Source organism: Pseudophryne corroboree, chromosome 10, assembly GCF_028390025.1.
Source record: "Pseudophryne corroboree isolate aPseCor3 chromosome 10, aPseCor3.hap2, whole genome shotgun sequence".
Lineage (NCBI taxonomy): Eukaryota > Metazoa > Chordata > Amphibia > Anura > Myobatrachidae > Pseudophryne > Pseudophryne corroboree.
The window spans coordinates 248870382-248893054 of NC_086453.1; the positions used below are offsets into that span (position 1 = coordinate 248870382).

The 22673-nt window shown below is 40.0% G+C and overlaps 2 pseudogenes; one reads left to right on the top strand and one right to left on the bottom strand.

The window, feature by feature from the left end:
* Window positions 1-20020: 20020 nt before the first annotated feature.
* On the bottom strand, window positions 20021-20139 carry LOC134968315 (5S ribosomal RNA; annotated as a pseudogene).
* Window positions 20140-20547: 408 nt separating this feature from the next.
* LOC134967087 (5S ribosomal RNA) lies at window positions 20548-20666 on the top strand (annotated as a pseudogene).
* The last annotated feature ends 2007 nt before the right edge of the window (window positions 20667-22673 follow it).

The following is a 22673-nucleotide window of genomic DNA, read 5'->3' on the forward strand; positions in this document are numbered from 1 at the left end:
ACCACTAGTCGTAAACATAGGCCAGGGCCTTAGCCATTCCTTGCCACTCCGTGTCGTAAATGGCATATTGGCAAGTTTACGTTTCTCCTAAGACCATTTAAATTTATTTTTTTGGTGGTTTTTACTGAACTTTGGCTATTTGGATTTTACATGCCCTCTACTGTCACATTGGGCATCGGCCTTGGCAGACGATGTTGATGGGATTTCATTGTCTATGTTATGACTAGTGGCAGCAGCTTCAGCACTAGGAGGAATTGGTTCTTGATCTATCCCTATTTTTTCCTCCAAATTTTTATTCTCCATTATTTTTCTGGAGTTATATAACACAATATGCAGCACAGGAGAGCATACCCCTACACCACACAGGGCAAACCCTGTAAAAATTATTTGGCTTAAATATTAATAACCCATTTATTTGGAGTAAATAATATACAGCACAGGAAAGTACCACTTGACTTTTATATGGCAGTACCACTGGACTGGATTTATACGTCAGTATCACTGGAATTATATGGCAGTATCACTGGAATTATACGGCAGTGTCACTGGAGATATACAGCAGTACCACTTGGCTTATACGGCAGTACCACTAGAATTATATGGCAGTACCACATGGCTTATACGGCAGTACCACTGGAATTATACGGCAGTAGCACTTGGCTTATACGGCAGTACCACTGGAATTATACGGCAGTACCACTTGACTTATACGGCACTACCACTGGATTTATATGTTAGTATCACAGGAATTATACAGTAGTATCACTGGAATTATATGGTAGTACCACTTTACTTTTATGGCAGTACCACTGGATTTATACGGCAGTACCACTGGACTGGATTTATACGGCAGTATCACTGGATTTATACAGCAGTACCACTCGACTTATTCGGCAGTACAACTGGACTGGATTTATACAGCAGTATCAATGGATTTATGTGCCAGTACCACTGGAATTATACGTCAGTACCACTGGACTTATATGGCAGAATCACTGGAATAATACAGCAGTACTACTGTAATTACATAAAAGTACCACTGGACTTATATGGCATTACCACTGCACTGGACTTATATGGCATTACCACTGCACTGGATTTATATGGCAGTTTAACTGGATTTATATGTCAGTACCACTGGAATTATATGGCAGTATTACTGGATTTATACAGCATTATCACTGGAATTATACGGCAGTACCACTGGACTTAAATGTCAGTATCACTGGAATTATACGGCAGTACCACTGGACATATACGGCAGTACCACTGGACATATATGGCAGTACCACTGGATTTATATGGCAGTACTATTTGACTGGATTTATACATCAGTATCACTGGACTAATACGCCACTACCACTGGAATTGCACGGCAGTATCACTGGACTTATATGGCAGTATCACTGGAATTATACGGCAGTACCACTGGATTTATACAGCAGTATCAGTGGAATTTTATGGCAGTATCACTGGAATTATACGGCAGTGCCACTGGACTTATACGGCAATACCACTGGACTGGATTTATACGTCAGTATCACTGGATTTATACGCCAGTACCACTGGAATTATACGGCAGTATCACTGGAATTATACAATAGTACCACTGCGCTTAAACGTCAGTATCACTGAAATTATACGGCAGTACCACTAGACTTATATGGCAGTACCACTGGACTGGATTTATATGGCAGTATCACTGGACATATACGGCAGTACCACTGGACTTATACAGCAGTATCAGTGGAATTAAACATAAGTATCACTGGAATTATACCACAGTTTCACTGGATTTAAATAGCAGTACCACTGGAATTATACAGCAGTACCACTGGACTTATTCAGCAGTACCACTGGACTTACTCGGCAGTACCACTGGACTTAAACAGCAGTACCACTGGACTTATACGGCAGTATCACTGGAATTATACGTAAGTATCACTGGACTTATACGCAGCACCTCTGGATTTATGCAGCAGTATCACTGGAATTATACGGCAGTAACTATGGTCTTATACAGCAGTATCACTGGACATATTTGGCAGTATCACTAGACGTATATGGCAGTAACACTGGACTGGATTTATATGCCAGTACCACTGGATTTATACGGCAGTACCACTGGACATATACGGCCGTAGCACTGGAATTATATGGCAGTACCACTGGACATATACGTCAGTATCACTGGACTGGATTTATACGGCAGTACCACTGGACTGGATTAATACACCAGTACCACTGCATTTACACGGCAGTACCACTGGACTTATACGGCAGTACCACTGGACTTATATGGCAGTACTATATATCAGTATCACTGTATTTATACGGCAGTACTGCTGGCCTTATACGGTAGTACTGCTGGCCTTATACGGCAGTACCACTGGACTTATTCAGCAGTATCACTGGAATTATATGGCAGTACCACTGGACTGGAATTATACAGCAGAATCACTGGACTTATACGGCAGTACCACTGGACTGGATTTATATGCCAGTACCACTAGATTTATACGGCAGTACCACTGGACATATACGGCAGTATCACAGGACATATACAGCAGTATCACTGGACTTATGTAGCAGCACAGGGACACCACCACTGGACTGATGCAGGACAACACAGCACCACTGCAATGGACCGGACTTATACAGTAGCACTGGACATATGGCAGCAGAGGACACCACCACTGTGACTGGACTGATGCAGCACAAGACACCACCACTGGAATGATGCAGCACAACACAGCACCACTGGTCTGGACTTATACATCAGCACTGGACATATGGCAATCCCTATTTTTTACATGGGGGGTTATTCTGAGTTGATCACAGCAGCAGATTTCTTAGCAATTGGGCAAAACCATGTGCACTGCAGGGGGGGGGGGGGCAGATATAACATTTGCAGAAAGAGTTAGATTTGGGTGGGTTATTTCATTTCTGTGCAGGGTAAATACTGGCTGCTTTATTTTTACACTACAATTTAGATTTCAGTTTGAATACACCCCACCCAAATCTAACTCTCTCTGCACGTGTTATATCTGTACCCCCTGCAGTGCACATGGTTTTGCCTAACTGCTAACAAATTTGATGCTGCGATCAACTCAGAATTAGGCCCCTAATTCATACTGTACTGTACTTGTAATTAGCATATAGTAGTCAAATACTGTTTCTGCTAGTTTGCAAGAAAACAAAATATTCCATAGAACAGAAACAAAAGAAATCACAAATGTATTTGCAACATTTAAAAGATACACCACACAATAGTCTCAACATGATAAAATTAATCACACACCCTGCCAATGACAGGGTAAAAATAAAACAAACAATACTGTAGCCTAAGACACCATGAAAAAATAACCTACAAATTGTTACCGACAGGGTAAAAAAAAAAAAAAAAACAATACTGTGGCCTAACTCCCCTCATGAAAAAAATGCTACAGTACAAATTGCTACTGTCAGGGTAAAAAAACAACACATAATATCCCTCACACTACAAATGTAATTTTGGGAATAATACAGTACTGTACAACACGATATTATAATAGTTAATAAACAGTATACAGTACTGTACACTCATGAAGCTTCCTCAGTACCTTGTCTCATAAATTCTTTGGAGAGACCTTATTGATCTCTCCCGGCAAAGCTGTGAGTGTATCTCATGCCTGCCTCTTGTATACAGTAAGACCACTTTTTTGCCTCATTTATTCCAAGGGTCTGTCCCTGTGCTTATACAGGATCAGGAACTCCAGTTTAGACTATCTCCTCATCCTGATATGGGAGCGCTAGTGAGTATTAAATATACCTGCAAAGTAAAAACAAATTATTTAAAACAATTACTTAGCATTGAAAAATGCTGCTGCTATATTGCAGAACGTTTACACTCTTTTTTGAATGTTTGGTTGGGATACCGGACGGCCGGTATGGAGGTTGCTGGTGTCAGAGTTTCCGTGTCTTTTGCGTGCGGGGAGGTGGAGTCCCTATCTATCTAGCCCTATCCTACCTTCCTTCCCTGCGACGCTGGTTACTCGTCCTGGCAGTCGTCCTCCGTTCCTGGCGTGTTTCACAAAACCGGAAGTGATCGCTCCGTGACTTCCGGTTTGGCGTACGTCCGGTTTCCCAGCATCCAACGCGTTTCGTGACTGGGCACTTCGTCAGGGATGATTGTTATTCCTGTTTGGATAGGCTTTATATATGGTAGTCCTCATAAAAACTTTATTGACAAAAACGGAAGTCCTTACCGGAAGTGACTTCATAAAAAAGCGGGTAGCACATGTTCTATTACTTTGCAGTGTATTTAATAGGTAAAAAATTAAGTGTATGTGGAAAATTATGAGTATGTATATGAAGATAATTTTCTTGTGGATTATTGACTTATTCTTTTGAAGGTGAAGGTTTTTTTTATCTCAAAAAATAAAAACTTTCATTTATAAAAAAACTTTCAGTTCTATGTCTATATTCAAACCTCGTGGTGTCATTGTTGCCAGTTCATATATCCACTTCGTTTCTGTTTTTTTCAGATCGGTGACTATTTCTCCTCCTCTCCAATGAGGTTTTACTTGTTGTATAGCTGTAAATTTCAGATCAGTGGGATTCATTTGATGTTTTTCTTTGAAATGTTCAGGGACACTGTGTGTTTGTAACCCTTTTCTAATATTGTACAGATGTTCTGCAACACGGATTCTTAATTTTCTCTTCGTCTGTCCCACATACTGCATGCCACATGGGCACTCCAGGAGATATATGACTCCTTCTGAGTCACACGTCAATTTTTGTTTTATGTATTCTTTATTTGTTTGATTTGATTGGAAAGCTGTAACAGCTTGTGTAGATCTAGGCTTTGTTAATTTGCAACAATTACAGTTGAGACATTTGAAAAAACCTTTCGTTTTATTTTTTCTATTGTATTATTTTCCACTGGAATATAGCTTCTTGTTAATTCTTGTTTGAGATTTTTCGCTCTCCTGTAAATAATTTGTGGTTTTTTTGGGAGAAGTGTTTTCAGTTCAGTATCTAGTTCGAGTATATGCCAGTGTTTGGATATAATTTTTTCAAAATCTTGATGATTGGAGTAATATTGTGTAATGAAAGCTGTGTCCATTTTTCTTTTGTTCTCTTCCTTGTTGTTGTATGTAATGGTTTATTTTCTGTCTATCTGTCTGATTTTCTCAAATTGTTGTAGCAAGATTTTTTCATTATAGCCTTTTTCTGAATATTTCTTTACTAGTGTTTTTCCTTGTTCTTGGAAAAGGTTGTCTTCTGTATAATTCCTCTGAATTCTTCTAAATTGGCCACTCGGTATATTTTTTACCCAATTTCTATGGTGGTTGCTACTATACGGTAGTATGTTGTTGCCGTCAACTTCTTTCCTGTAGGTCTGTGTTTGAAGTTTTCCATCTTTTATATAGATCTTTAAATCGAGGAAGTTGACCTCTGACCTGCTAGTATTAGTTGTAAATTCTAAACCTATTTCGTTGTTCATATGTCTGATGAAATCTTCTAATTCTCTTTCGGAACCTTCCCAAACGAAAAAGAGATCATCTATATACCGGTGCCAGCTAATGATGTTCTTTCTGTAGGGGTTATTCATCCAGATGTTGTCATCCTCCCATTTGGATACAAAAAGATTTGCATAACTTGGGGCTGCTGGAGTCCCCATTGCTGTGCCCTTCGTTTGTAAGAAGTAGTCGCCATTATACCAGAAAAAATTGGGTGTTAATATGAATTCTAATTGTTCCATGATAAAGTTAACCTGAGCATTTGGTAGATCTGTCTGATTGTTTAGGTAGTATGAGGTATGTTCACAGCCAATGGAGTATCTTATACATGTGTATAATGATTTTACATCAGATGTACATAAGATGTAAGATTCTTGCCATTGTAGCTTTTCCAATATTTGTAGTATATGAATTGTGTCTTTCAGATAAGTTTTCTGTTTATGTACTATTGGTTGTAAGTACTGGTCAATATATCTTGAGAGATTTGAAGTCATGGATCCTATGCCCGAAATTATAGGTCTCCAAGGTGGTTTTTGTTGGTCCTTGTGAACCTTCGGGATGAAATAGAATGTTGGTACCTTCGGATTGTCTATCTTCAAGTATTTAAATTCCTTTTCGTTGATAATCCCCATCATTCTTCCTTCTTCTAACTGGTCTGTTAATTCTTTTTGGAATTCTTTTGTAGGATCAGTCTTCAATTTTCTGTATGTTTCAGTGTCCGCTAGCAGGCGATTAGCTTCTTCTTCATATTGGACTTTATCTAGGATTATGATCCCTCCTCCCTTATTGGCTGGTTTTATTACCAGTGATGTGTCTTTCCTTAGATCTTGGATGGCTTTCTTTTCTCTAGCTGTTATGTTATACTTGGAGGTTTGTTTGTGTGAAAGTTTGGAGATATCTTCCTCTATTAGTCTTTGAAATGTTTCCAAATGAGGGCCTTTAATGTGATGAGGGTAAAATGTGGAGGTTGGTTTTAAATCTGTGTGTTGAAAAGTTGATGTAGTCGTCATTTGACGTGTCAGAGGGTCTTTTAAGAAGTATTTTTTAATGCACATCTTTCGCACAAATTTTTGCGCATCAATAAACATGTTAAATTTATTCGCTTTAGAATGCGGCACAAATTTTAGCCCTTTTTACAAGATGCTCTTTTGGTCCTCGGTTAACTGCTTGCTGCTTAAATGAAAGATGGTGGTTTTTTCACTGTCTTTCGTGGATGGTTCTTGTGTCTTTTTCTTTTTGTTCTTTTGTCCACCTCTTGTTCCTCTCACATTCACCTTGCCATCGTTTTTTGTCTTTTGTATGGTGTTTTGTCTGGTAGTTTCTCGTCTCCCCAGATAAAGTCTAAAAAATCTTCTTCGTCGTCTGTGTCGGTTTCCTCTGCGATATTTCTCTTTCTTGGATTATTTTTTTCTGTATCTCCTATTGTGTTCTTTGTTTCAATTTTTTTCATTAATGAATGATAATGTTCGTTTTCATCTGTTTGTGCTTTTTGAACGCCTGATGCAAATGACTTCTTGATGAGTTTGTATGGATTTTTGGGATAAATGAAGTTTTTTCCATTATACGGTTGATACTCTCTTTGTTCTCTTTTGGATTTCGGTATTTCTTTAATTAGTGGTGTTTTTGGTTTAGTCTTCCATTGTTTATTCTGATTGTTAGTGTTTCTGAATGTGTTCCACTTGGAGTTTTGTTGCCATGGTATCTTTTCTTGTTTTTGATGTATTCTTCTTCTTTCATTTTTTGTTTCCTGCAGTTCCTTCTTTTCCTTACTGTCTCTATAGAATTTCTTTTGTTTCAACAGAATGATTTTGTCTTCTATGCCATTTATTTTTTGATTAGTCATTTTCATTAGATTCTTGTAGTCTTCCCTGTCGTATAATGGAGCGAACCTTTGCTCTGTTGCTTTTATCGATTCCTCCAATTTGCTCAAGGTTGTTTTTCTCTCATCTATGATTAATTTAATCAAGTTCATGGAACATAAATCGAGTTGTTCATTCCATTTTGTGAAAAAATCTTCCTGAACTGGTTCAAAGGTTAATTGTTTCTGTATACATACAGAAGACAACCTTTTCCAAGAACAAGGAAAAACACTAGTAAAGAAATATTCAGAAAAAGGCTATAATGAAAAAGTCCTGCTACAACAATTTGAGAAAATCAGACAGATAGACAGAAAGAAACCATTACATACAACAACAAAGAAGAGAACAAAAGAAAAATGGACACAGCTTTCATTACACAATATTACTCCAATCATCAAGATTTTGAAAAAATTATATCCAAACACTGGCATATACTCGAACTAGATACTGAAATGAAAACACTTCTCCCAAAAAAACCACAAATTATTTACAGGAGAGCGAAAAATCTCAAACAAAAATTAACAAGAAGCTATATTCCAGTGGAAAATAATACAATAGAAAAAAAATGAAACTAAAGGTTTTTTCAAATGTCTCAACTGTAATTGTTGCAAATTAACAAAGGCTAGATCTACATAAGCTGTTACAGCTTTCCAATCAAATCAAACAAATAAAGAATACTCTATAAAACAAAAATTGACGTGTGACTCAGAAGGAGTCATATATCTCCTGGAGTGCCCATGTGGCATGCAGTAAGGGGGTAATTCTGAGTTGATCGCAGCAGGAAATTTTTTAGCAGTTGGGCAAAACCATGTGCACTGCAGGGGAGGCAGATATAACATTTGCAGAGAGAGTTAGATTTGGGTGTGGTGAGTCAAATCTGCAATCTAAATTGCAGTGTAAAAATAAAGCAGCCAGTATTTACCCTGCACAGAAACAAAATAACCCACCCAAATCTAACTCTCTCTGCAAATGTTATATTTGCCCCCCCTGCAGTGCACATGGTTTTGCCCAACTGCTAACAAATTTCCTGCTGCGATCAACTCAGAATTACCCCCTATGTGGGACAGACGAAGAGAAAATTAAGAATCCGTGTTGCAGAACATCTGTACGATATTAGAAAAAGGTTACAAACACACAGTGTCCCTGAACATTTCAAAGAAAAACATCAAATGAATCCCACTGATCTGAAATTTACAGCTATACAACAAGTAAAACCTCATTGGAGAGGAGGAGAAATAGTCACCGATCTGAAAAAAACAGAAACGAAGTGGATATATGAACTGGCAACAATGACACCACGAGGTTTGAATATAGACACAGAACTGAAAGTTTTTTTTATAAATGAAAGTTTTTATTTTTTGAGATAAAAAAACCCTTCACCTTCAAAAGAATAAGTCAATAATCCACAAGAAAATTATCTTCATATACATTCTCATAATTTTCCACATACACTTCATTTTTTACCTATTAAATACACTGCAAAGTAATAGAACATGTGCTACCCGCTTTTTTATGGAGTCACTTCCGGTAAGGACTTCCGTTTTTGTCAATAAAGTTTTTATGAGGACTACCATATATAAAGCCTATCCAAACAGGAATAACAATCATCCTTGACGAAGTGCCCAGTCACGAAACGCGTTGGATGCTGGGAAACCGGACGTACGCCAAACCGGAAGTCACGGAGCGATCACTTCCGGTTTTGTGAAACACGGCAGGAACGGAGGACGACTGCCAGGACGAGTAACCAGCGTCGCAGGGAAGGAAGGTAGGATAGGGCTAGATAGATAGGGACTCCACCTCCCCGCCCGCAAAAGACACGGAAACTCTGACACCAGCAACCTCCATACCGGCCGTCCGGTATCCCAACCAAACATTCAAAAAAGAGTGTAAACGTTCTGCAATATAGCAGCAGCATTTTTCAATGCTAAGTAATTGTTTTAAATAATTTGTTTTTACTTTGCAGGTGTATTTAATACTCACTAGCGCTCCCATATCACTCTTTCTAACCAATTTCAAATCGGAGCAGCTATATACTTTCTAGCACGGTATTAACCTACTTTTTTCTATCTCCTCATCCTGGTAGCCATGATGTATTGCACTGAATAGAATTGGTGAGATGCAGTCATAATACAGCAATGCCGCAGGAAAACAGATACATGTGTAGTTGCACTCCTTTACAGTGCAACACAATATACACATGTGTACTGAAGAGCTGCCAAGCCATCTGAAATGGCCTTGTGTAGCATAAAAATGAAGGGTGGAGGCAGGGAGGTGCATAGCAACGTATTGAGTCGAGCTGAGGACTCTAAGGTGTATATTTACTAAGGTGTGAGTTTCATAGAAAAGATGTTGCCCATAGCAGATTCTACTTCTCATTTATAAAGCACCTTCTAGAAGATAATAGCTAGAATCTGAATGGTTGCTATGGGCAACATCTCCACTTCTATGAATCTCCCACCTTAGTAAACATACCCCTTACAATAGTGAACCTGAAATGATCTTACTTTATGAAAAGCTTCTGCATGTGTCTTTAAACCACCAGAGTTATGTGTGCCAGTTTGTAAAACTAAAATTACAAAAATACATTGTAATATATTGAAGATAAAATAAATATGATTTCAAAATGACATTACTCCCAGCTATGCAAAGCGAGCACTTTAACCACTAGACCATGCCAGCCAGCCACACGGTTAGAGCAGTCACACCTGTTGTCTATGTGTACCATAATTATACCACCACACCAAGCTGTTATAGTAACATAAAATGCCATTTCAGCTCGGTTACATAGCATAGAAATTTAATTATGCAGGGAGGTGCCTAGCTGTATGTAGAGAGTTCAGCAGAGTACCCAAAAATGACTGAACATAAATTGCTCTCACTTTATGAAAAGCTGAGCGTGCATCTTTCAACCACCAAAGTTATGTGTGTCAGTTTGCATCTTTACTATAGTAACGCACAGTACAAGGTCATTAGCTGTTTAGAGTCTAATGCAGCTCTGTAGCATAACATATAAATGAATAATGGGGGGAGGTGCAGAGCAATGGATTAAGTTGACAGGATACTTTAACAATAGTGACATGAATTGATCTCATTATAATGTAAACTGTGTGTGCGTCTTCACTCCAGGGCCCAAATGTATTAAGTGTTAACAAGAGATAAATCTGAGACACATAGGGGTTTATTCATGAAGCAGTGAAAAGAGTAGAGAAGTGAGCCATTGGAGAAGTTGCCCATGGCAACCAATCAGCTTCTCTGTATAATTTTATAGTATGCAAATTATAAATGTTACTTCAGGGCTGAGTGGCTCTTCTCCACTGGCTCACTTCTCCACAGTTTCCACTGCTTCATGAATACACCCCATAAGGAGAGATAAATGACCAGCCAACCAGCTCCTAACTGTCATTTTAAAACACAGTCTGTGACATGGCAGTTAGGAGCTGATTGACTGGTCATTTATCTCTCCTTATGCGTCTCAGATTTATCTCTTGTTACCGCTTAATACATTTGGGCCCAGATGACACACTGCAGTAGCGTAGAAATGAAATGTGGAGGAAAGTAAACACTGTAGAATACGATAGTAGTGTACATAAAATAAATAAATAAATTGTGTCTTGTCAAATGTTGCACTTGGAAAACTAAAATGAAAGAAATATTTGAAGATATAACAATATTGATAGCAAAATAGCATTGCTCTTAATGGGATTTGAACCCTAGCTGATGGCTGTGTAAAGCATTCATGTTAAGCACTAGCCTGTACAGGCTAGCAGTAGGCACAGTCACACCTGTTGCTTATGTGTATTGTGATTACACCACTGTACCAAGCTGAAACAGTAACGTGCAATGTCAGATCGGGTCACAGGTAATAACCAGCTCATTGGCATAGCATAGAAATTAAAGTTTGAGGGGAGGTGCCTAGCTATGCAGAAAGTTCCGCAGAATGTCTGAATATTGAACATAAATTGATCTCACCTTATGAAAAGCTGCATGTGCATCTTTAAACCACCAAAGTCATTATACTCTCTAGTGGGTATCGAACTCTGGGTGATGGCTATGTTAAACATTCACCTTAACCAGTAGACCACACAGACCAGTCATGCTATAGGAGCAGTCACACCTGTTGTCTATACAGTATGTACTGAGGAGCATCATATAGAGCAAGCGATACATTTATTTCATTTTTTCTATTTAAAAAAACTCACACGCCAAATAATGAAATCCTTTATTACTAAGCTTACAATACTATCCCTTTAAACCATGACACTAATGAATTACACAGGTTCTCTAGGAAATTAAACCAGTTGGAACTCATTCTTGATGTCAGCCAGCCAGAGAACCTGTATAAATGCATGAGTGTCATGGTTTAAAGGTTTAGTACTGAATCGTAAGCCTATTTATTACACACTTAACTGCACGACAAACACGCTTTACCAAATGACTGGTTCCATCAGCCAAGCAGCAGGAGGTACTATATAAACTTCATTGGTTTTTTATAGAGATGAGCGGGTTCGGTTCTCCGAGTTCCGAACACCCCCCCAAACTTCACCTATTTTACACGGGTCCGAGGCAGCCTTGGATCTTCCCACCTTGCTCGGTTAACCCGAACGGGCCCAAAACGCCATCATCCCGCTTTTGGATTCTCGCGAGATTCGTATTCTATATAAAGAGCCGCGCGTCGCCGCCATTTTCACTCGTGCATTGGAGATTGAGTGTGCTGAAAATATCTATGTTCTCTGCCTGAAAACGCTCCATATCTGTGCTCAGTGTGCTGCATATATCTGTGCTCAGTGTGCTGCATTGTGGGGACTGGGGGCCACCAGTATATAATTATAGTAGTACAGTACAGTAGGCCATTGCTGTATCTTGCAGCTCTGTGTCAAGAATACTATCTCTGTGCTGCATTATTGTGAGCAGTATATAGTAGGACAGTGCAGCATTTTGGTGACCAGCAGTATACATATAGTACAGTACAGTAGGCCATTGCTGTATCTTGCAGCTCTGTGTCAAGTATACTATCTCTGTGCTGCATTATTGTGACCAGTATATAGCAGGACAGTGCAGCATTTTGGTGACCAGCAGTATACATATAGTACAGTACAGTAGGCCATTGCTGTATTTTGCAGCTCTGTGTCAAGTATACTATCCATATCTGTGCTGCATTATTGTGAGCACTATATAGTAGGCCAGTGCAACATTTTGGTGACCAGCAGTATACATATAGTACAGTGCAGTAGGCCATTGCTGTATCTTGCAGCTCTGTGTCACTTCTAGTATCCTGATCAGTGCTTAATATCTGTGCTCAGTGTCAGTGCTGCATTGTGGTGACCAGTATACTACAGTACAATAGTCCAGTGCTGTTCTCGCTGCTCAGTGTCAGTTCTCCGTAGTATCATCAGTGCTCAGTAAACCCAGGGCTCAGTATAATCAGTTCTCAGTATGGGTGTAGTACTGCTTACCGGTGGTCAGGAGACCGCCGGTCAGCTTACCGACGCCAGGATCCCGGCAGCATACCGACGCCGGGATCCCGGAGGGGAGGGGCGAGTGCAGCAAGCCCCTTGCGGGCTCGCTGCGCTCGCCACGCTGCGGGCTCGCCACGGGTTCTATTCCCACTCTATGGGTGTCGTGGACACCCACGAGTGGAAATAGTCCCTGTTGGTCGGTATGCCGACCATCGGGATAGTGAGCCGTTGGGCTGGTGGAGGAGGTCATGTGACTGTCGGTCAGCTGACCGGCGGTCACATGAATACCACCCCTCAGTATAATCAGTGCGCTGTTAGACGTGCGCCCGTTTTCTGCCATTAGTGCAGTGGGATTTAGACAATTGATGAAGTTATTGTGTCCCCGGTACAAAATCCCAACTAGATTCCACTTCACTAGGCAGGCGATTGCGAGCGAGATTTTAGCAATTAATATCAATGATTTTTAATTATTAATTACAGTGATCTTGCCAAACAATTCCAGTGATTTTGTCATTTTCTTCCAGTGATTTGGATCAATAATACCATTGATAAGAACGAATAATTCCTGTGATATTGAGGTGTTTGTGTCGCTTAGCTTAGCCGTCCAGCGACCACAGTGCACCTCTTTTTCTCTTTTCTTTGCATCATGTGCTGTTTGGGGCCAATTGTTTTAAGTGCCATCCTGTCTGATACTACAGTGCCACTCCTAGATGGGCCAGGTGTTTGTGCCGCCCTCTTGGGTCGCTTAGCTTAGTCATCCAGTGACCTCAGTGCAAAGTTTAGGACCAAAAATAGTATTGTGAGGTGTGAGGTGTTCAGAATAGACTGGAAATGAGTGGAAATTGTGGTTATTGAGGCTAATAATACTATAGGATCAAAATTACCCCCAAATTCTATGATTTAAGCTGTTTTTGAAAAAAAACACCCGAATCCAAAACACACCCGAATCCGACAAAATATTTTCAGGAAGGTTTTGCCAAAACGCATCCGAATCCAAAACACGGCCACGGAACCGAATCCAAAACCAAAACAAAAAACCCGAAAAATTTCTGGTGCACATCTCTAGTTTTTTAACATATGCGCTGTGCAGTTTTAGAAAAGCGACAACTTATGGACAGAAAGTTGTATTACACTCTAGCTTTTTAAGCATTTCCGTGTTTTTCAATGTGACTTTATACAGCATGAGGCGACTTAGAAAACCACACAGTCAGAGCCGGATTAAGGGGGGATCCCAGGGGACACATTACCCTGGGCCCCCCAAATCTAAGGGCCCCCCGTGCCTGCCATCAAGCACTGGCAGTTTTGCATGTTTTTTTTAATGAAGTTCAGCAAATTTCCCCCACCTCTTCCCTCTGCAGACTAATTGCGTTTCAGAGACGGAGACAGCCTGGTCTCCGTTTCTGCACCCGGCGGGGCCACCCACAGGCACTAACGAGCTGCCGTGAATGCTCCTCACACAGAGCTCTGATCAGCAGAGCTCTCTGTACTGGAGACATAACTCACCGTGGAAGAAGCTGCTGAGCATGTGCAGTAGCAGTAGCAGCTCCTGTGCTTAACTAATATGGACTCCCGCAGAACCTCCTCCTCTTCTCTTAAATTGGTTAGTGCTGTGTGTGTGAGTGTAGTGTGTGTGTGTGTGTGTGTGTGTGTGTATGTGTGTGTGTGTGCTAGCTATCATACCTTCCAACTGTACCTTTTTGGCAGGTACAGTACCTTTTTATATGGTCTGCACCTGCCAAAAAGGGCTTTGTACCGATTTTTGGCTCTCCAAATTTACATTGAATGTATTGGAAACTGGGTGTGGCCACGCCCCCTTTACTCGTGCCCACGCCCACTTTTCTAATTTGTACCGGTTTTTATGTGTAAAATGTTGGAGGGTATGTGTATGTATGTAGTAAACGTCTGGGGAGGTGATAGATAGATAGCCAGCAGCTGGTAAGAGGGGGACATTTGGGACTCGGGAGGAAGACAGAGTGTCACCCAGCCAGCTATCCAGGCCCATAGAAACTACATTACCTAGCGGATGATCTGTGCGCTACCACTGCAGCTACCCCCCTAGCCCCAGCCAGCAGCCACCTCTCCTCGTTGGAAGGGGCGCGATCGTATTGGATCCTAGCATATAATAAATGCCTACACTCTGATTCACCTGAATACCTACCCATGGCCTGAGACAGTTACCTGATTGTATTTATTCTTTATTGTACAACTTTGAAGAAGCTGTTAATAATAATAATAATAATAATAAATTATTATTATTATTATTATTATTATTATTAAAAAGGGGCAAACATGATTAAATACAAGAGCTCCTGTTATTATAATCCTGCCAACACAGTGCAGTAGGGATGTATGTAATTTTTGCATCTATAGATAACTAGACACATCCAATACATGTAAAGCCTACACATCTGCTGACTGCTGTAGGCAACGGGCTGCTGCTGACTGTGAAACTACAAGTGTCAGAATGCTGAGACTTGCAGTTCCACTCCGTTTGCCAGGTACCGGCACCAAGGGGTGAGACTCACCGATGTGGCGCCCTACTCCCGGGCCATATGCATCCTCTACATCGTCCTGATCAGCAGCTCCTGCTCCCTCCCTCCCACCCGCTGCCACGAAGCTCTCAAGCAGCTCAATAACCCGCGCCACTTGCGGGACCACCCTGAACACCGACTCCAAGCCGCACTAATTGATCAGGTCCTGTAGCTCGGAGCCCGGGCTCTTCGCTATGCTGAACACATCGTCCAGGTACAGGAAGGCCGGGACTCGCAGCCACACCATCTCCTGCTGCTCCTCCATCACCGAGACAGTGTGTCTCATCACACTGAAAAGTAGCAGTGTGCTAGGGTAGGCGAGCACCCTGATCGTTCCTCTCTTAAATCTGTGCCTGTCACCTACGGCGATGTATCGGCAACAGGGGGGTTTCTACTTTCTACAGTGTGATATTGTTTTTCTACAGTGTATATATATGCTAATTTTCTATTCAATAATATGTGCTATATTTTGTTACTGCCTCCAACAGCTTTCTGCTAATACTTGTATCTATCTTAGATGGATAGATAGATAGATAGATAGATAGATAGATAGATAGATAGATAGATAGATAGATAGAGAGAGAGAGAGAGAGAGAGAGATAGATAGATAGATAGATAGATAGATAGATAGATAGATAGATAGATAGATAGACACACAAATGTAAGGAACCTCCCTTTCCTATAAACACTATATTTAGTCCTCTGGTGCCCCCTTTGTCTAAAGTACCCCGGGCCCCCTGGAGCCTTAATCCGGCCCTGCACACAGTGGCACGGCAGGGCACAGTTAGCAGAGCGCACTACATGGTGTATGAATGGTAGATGTAAGTTGACGCTTATGTTCATATATTTTATATGATTTCATTTTTATAGGTATTTTGACCTTTTAGTAATTATTGTTTATATTGTATGTTCTGCGACAAAATAAATGCTATAATGATATAATTACTTATATAATTGATGTTCATTGCACTCTTTGGGTGTTTCCATAAGGTGTTAACCACATTATTTGTGAATAAAGGGAGAGTCTAGGCACTGTACTATCATATACAGTATAACTGTTTAGTAAATATTGCAAAGATATCCAAGTAATATGCTGAGTAGGCATGCCACATATCCTTCTGCTTAGACATTTTACTTTTAGTGGGCTGCATTTGTTGCATAAACATGCTTTCATTAAATATGCCTCATTAAGAATGAAGAGAGTAATTTTAGCAGGCACCATTTGTGCATGAAGCAGTCTGTGATGTTTCGCTCCTGAGCAGAGATTGCGGCCCCTTTTATGCACTGCCAGACACAGATGGAGATGGTTATGCCCTGGGGATTCTGCTTAAAATACTTAAAGGAGTTCATTAAAACATAATTGGTTGAATTGGAAGGATAAATATTAATCTATTTGTTATATTTTTATTTTGTGTATATGAAACGGAGATGAATACACATATTAATACAAACTATAGAGGATAATGAACTGAATATTTATTATTTAAGTGTCAAAGATACAATGCAGGACTTAAATGACCATAATTAGTTTCTACTTTATTTTAGATATTTATAAACAATAGTACTGTGCATTAGCCTATTAATAATATATACATACATAATAGTATTCAAATGACTAATCAACATAGCTTGTATATAAAGGAACAGAAAAGAACAGTTCATTTTTATTGCAAGTTACTTTAATAAGATGAGGCACATTGGGGCCTGATTCAGACGTGAGGCGGGATGTAATGAAGTCTAAGATTGGCAGAGGTGCGGGATGCCGGACGATCTCAGATGTTTTTTTAAAGGGGCTATCACTTACAATGCATGGTTTTGCCTTGTAGGTGATTGTCCCTTTAAAAAAAAGTCTGAAAAAAGTTGGTCTTGCCACGGGGCTCGTACAAGTTTCAATGGTGCAACTGATGATGGCATCTTAGGATGCACCAATGGGTATTACTGCTTGTACGGACACTGAAAGTGGTGTGAAGTCTGATTCACTTTCAGGAACAAAAACAATACTTTAAATGTACAACTGTTCAGGCTGCTGCAGCCTCTAAGCGTGTGTGGGTTAAAACCTCTATAAAATGTGTACACGTTGCGTAAGCACACCGTCACGCTGTAAGCACAAAATAGCTACACATGCGGCCTATACACTTTAAATCCTAACAGGAAAGGAAATGCAACACCAATTGTATATAAAATGTTGAGGTCCAACCCACAACAAGTATTTACTTACAAAGGGGGATCACAGAGAAATTCAATCACATAAGAGAAAAGGCTACAATCAATGGATACGTACGTTTGTTCGCCAGCGTAACCCGGTTACGGTCCTCAGTCAATCTGGAAAGATGACCTTCAGAGAATAGCCTGAGGCCAGCCAGGAGGCTTGGTTTTATACAATGGTCCAAAGCATGAAACAAAGGAAACTGCAATCTCTTTATCCATAGGTAAAAGGGCTGGTCATTTACAGTACAGGAGGGGTCATAGGTTGGTTTGAATAGGTGGGCGATGTCTGTTCCAGGTGCACTTGCAGATGTCCCCCACTGGGTTCCCTCCGAATATCAAGAGTACAGTACATACAGTGTGATATTAAAATTCTGTTCCTGCGCATAGATATGCGCAGGTGCGTGCTACCTTCTGCAAACTGCTACCGGAATATTGCTCTTAAAATACTGTACAGCTGGATACCAAACACCACCTCCTAACATAATTCTGTCCCCTCATATCCTGTTAAGTTGAATATCTCTATTGTTCCCTTTCCAAAGTAAATGTAAATTGCTGGTGTGTGTGTGGGCTATGTGTAAATTATGTACTATGTGGATTAAATATGAGTTATGTCTTTGTGGCTTTTCCATGCGAATGTGTATGCTACCGTATTTACTCATACCACACTCTAATACGCAGGACCTCATGAGCCAATATACGCAACGTGCGAGTATGCGCACGCACAGCAGAACAAGCACCCGCACGGAGGCCATCTGTGTGGTGTTTGTACGTGATGCATGTGCCTATAAAATTTTCGACTTCGACAGTGGCCATCTAGTCCACATTCGACATTTGGCCACATGGAATTACACATAGGACAGAGTTTGTAGAGTAATTTGCTTAAAGCCTCAAATGGTTTACCGCCAATAGATGTTGCTTCATGTGCTTCTGCATCTAAAGTGGAATGTCTATATGTAGGCAATTATTACCGGAATAATATGTTTTGATATCTGTCAAAATTAAATATCATTCAAAGAAACAGTTATTATGGGCTGAAGAGGGGCAAAAACCTACACTATTTGTACAATAGAAAGGGCAGGGCCCTCTTTCCTCATGTGCTTTTCCTTACCTCACATATACCATTATCTCCTCCCCACTGCTGACAACAGCACCAAACCTTTGGAATCAGCTGCCCCCCCCCCCCTGCTTTTTGGGTCTTATGACTGTTGCTACAGAAGTGAATATAATAAACCTTGTCTTTTTTTCTATCCTGTTTACTCTTATTTTCACACTTTTCTTCTTTCTTTGCGTGTGTCATTTTCCTTCTATTTTTCCCAGTCCTTTTCTCTCTATGAGGCCTATGAAAAGTTGGACAAAATTTATTTAAAAAATACTGTAGATACATAAGTCCGAAAAAATAATTGTGTATGCTTGGGTAAGATATGCTCACAGTGTATGATACATTTTAAGCATATCTTGCTGTAGATATTACAGCCATCATCATTATCAGGTTGAAATGTTGTTGTTGTTTTTTTTAAAGAGTACCCAATGCTCTGTACTACCGGTACACTTAGTTATATTTTTTATCTGTTTCTACAATTAGAAAGGTGCTAATCCTCCTTGTAATGATTTTGTGATGACATTACTTGGTTATACTAGGTTTGTTTTACAGCAGAGCTGGACAAACCAGTCCTCGAGATCTACCAACAGTTCACATTTTCCAAACCACCTAGCTGGTGCACAGGTGTAGTCATTACTAATTAAGGTGTGCTGAATTAATTCCTAACTGACAATTCTACAGATATCCGGGAGGCCTGGAAAACATGAACTGTTGGTAGATCTCGAGGACCGGTTTGGCCAGCCCTGTTTTACAGCATAAGATATGTGTCAACAAAGGAAGAAGAAAGGAAGGCTCTTGTGTGGGCGCACTCTTAAATAGTTGAAATAAGGTTCAAATAGTTTTAATTATACATAGTGGTTAATAAAATATAACTTTTAATGGATATACATTATAAAGAATATCTCATGATTACCCATTAAGCAACATAGGATCCAAAAAATAAATGTGATTTAAAATGCATATTAAATTGAAAAATTTGAAAGAAATTGTTTTAAAAATTGAAGGAATGTTCTGGTCCTGTCTAACAGGATGTGATAAGAAAGGCTGTAGACACTTTGCTGTTCTACATCCGTTTCAACCCGACCAGTACAGAAAATCTGTATTGTTGAGACCAAAATATGGTCAATTGTCAAATATGAGAGAGCTGGACAGGTCCGGCAATGGATAGTGAGACATTACCCACTTCCCACCAGTCACCAACCAAATGCACTGTATAATTTATTTATAAATAAAGATCTCAGAGGGTCTTGAGCAATTGTATAAACAGAGTATGCATACAAAGGGTAGGGATATTTTAGAAAAGAATGAAATCAAGTGGTGATACTGCTGTTGGTGTCAGATAACGCACATCACAAGGATAAAGAGTCTACTACACTGGGTATTCCCTGTGAGACTCCCCCTCAGGTACTGACCCAGCCCAACACTGTATAGCTTCCAAGATCGGACGAGATCGGGCACTGGCAGTGTGGTATGGTAGTAGACAGATGGGTGGGTTAGACGCCAATGAGAGTGCACCTATATAAAAGAGAAAATGTGACAATTGGTCACAAAAAGGTGTGGATCTGCTTTCTACGTTAGGCTGGATGCAGTAGGTCCCACATAGGTGCTTATATACAATATGTATTATTCTTTGCATCTATTCTTGATGTCAGTAAATGTTTGTTAGCATGGTACTTTGCACATAATTATTGATGCCTTCTGCTTCCATTCTTGACTCTTTTTCTTCTTTCGGTGGACTCTCATCTATGATCCTGGATGCGTAATACCACCTATGTAGGACCTACTGCATCCAGCCTAACGTAGAAAGCAGATCCACACCTTTTTGTGACCAATTGTCACATTTTCTCTTTTATATAGGTGCACTCTCATTGGCGTCTAACCCACCCATCTGTCTACTACCATACCACACTACCAGTGCCCGATCTCGTCCGATCTTGGAAGCTATACAGTGTTGGGCTGGGTCAGTACCTGAGGGGGAGTCTCACAGGGAATACCCAGTGTAGTAGACTCTTTATCCTTGTGATGTGCGTTATCTGACACCAACAGCAGTATCACCACTTGATTTCATTCTTTTCTAAAATATCCCTACCCTTTGTATGCATACTCTGTTTATACAATTGCTCAAGACCCTCTGAGCTCTTTATTATACAGTGCATTTGGTTGGTGACTGGTGGGAAGTGGGTAATGTCTCACTATCCTCATATTTGACAATTGACCATATTTTGGTCTCAACGATACAGATTTTCTGTACTGGTCGGGCTGAAACGAATGTAGAACAGCAAAGTGTCTACAGCCTTTCTTATCACATCCTGTGAGATAGGACCAGAACATTCCTTCAATTTTTAAAACAATTTCTTTCAAATTTTTCAATTTAATATGCATTTTAAATCACATTTATTTTTTGGATCCTATGTTGCTTAATAGGTAATCATGAGATATTCTTTATAATGTATATCCATTAAAAGTTATATTTTATTAACCACTATGTATAATTAAAACTATTTGAACCTTATTTCAACTATTTAAGAGTGCACCCACACAAGAGCCTTCCTTTCTTCTCCCTTTGTTGACACATGTTCCTTCTGGCTCTGGGCGCACCACCATACTGGACAGAGATTTGATAATTTACGAAAATATATCTTAATTGTCCGAATTCTGGTTTGTTCATCATTTGTTATTTCATTTACATAGAGACCAGTGCCGGGTCGCCCCTTTTCTTTTCTTTTAGCATAAGATATGTATAAGCCTGCATACACAAGGCCACCATCATAGATGTCTGGCCCCATTACAGGGTGGAATGTCAAAGCATGTAAGGGTGTGACCATTCCTCATTGCAAATATCAGAGAACTTTGTAGTTGCTAACTTGCTACACCACTGCTGAAAGGATCATGAACATGCCATATTTGGGACATAGCTGTGTCTCTTTAGCAGGCCTGGGACCAAGCCACCAAACAAGCATGGGCTAATTACTTTGTACCCACTTCCCATTGCATCCCTGTATATACAGACATACTGTACTGTACTGAATAAAGAGAGAAAGTAGCTTGTCACACCCCTATAAATATGTGTGCATATAGCAAAATAAAAAGAATAAACAATTTGTTTATATTTTGATCAAAATACTTAGGCCCAGATTTATCAAGCCTTGGAGAGTGATAAATAGCATGGTGATAAAGTACCATCCTATCGGTCCTAACTATCATTTTTCAAACACAGCCAGTCTGACATGACAGTTAGGAGCTGGTTGGTTGTTACTTTATCACAATGCTATTTATCACTCTCCAAGGCTTGATAAATGGGGGCCTTAGGGTCAGCTTTACAAGATGGATTTTGCAAGAAATCCTAAAAAAAAACAGATTTGGACTTGAGAGTTTCTTAATTACTAGCTGTTGTTAATGACCTGTTATGTCAATTATAGTACCTTATAAACCTATATAAACTATGTTACTATCTGGTGCCGGTACAAGGTTTCTTGACTCTCTAGGCAAAACTCCAGCCTGTTGTCATCGTACGTACGTACATACGGACGGACCCCAAACCACACACCAGTACCCACTTTCCAGCCCCTCAGGTGAAACTGTGGAGGTAGCATCTTAGAAGTACAACAGCCGGTGTCTGCATTGAATTTAACAAGAATGCATCTCTCAGAATTATCCTTACTTTTGATATAAGCAGACTCAGGGCTGCCCCCAGAGAACCTGGTGCCATAGGCAGTTGCCTAATGGTAGAGCCAGCCCTACTTCTATCAGCACACATTGCCAGGTTATTGAAATTGCTACTGTAGCTTATATTGTGCATGAGTTCCTGAAATCTTACACTTTGTATTATTTCTATGAGTATGACCAGGGTTTGTATGACAAACCTCGTGGCTTCTGATGCCTTGATGGGGAACTATGATTGCTCTGTGTACTGTACTGTATGTGATATATGTCCTGTGAAATATTCCTAGATGAAAACAAGGAAAAAAACTGTGATTAGAGGGCCATTTCACTGTAAGCTCTGACTGAGCATATTG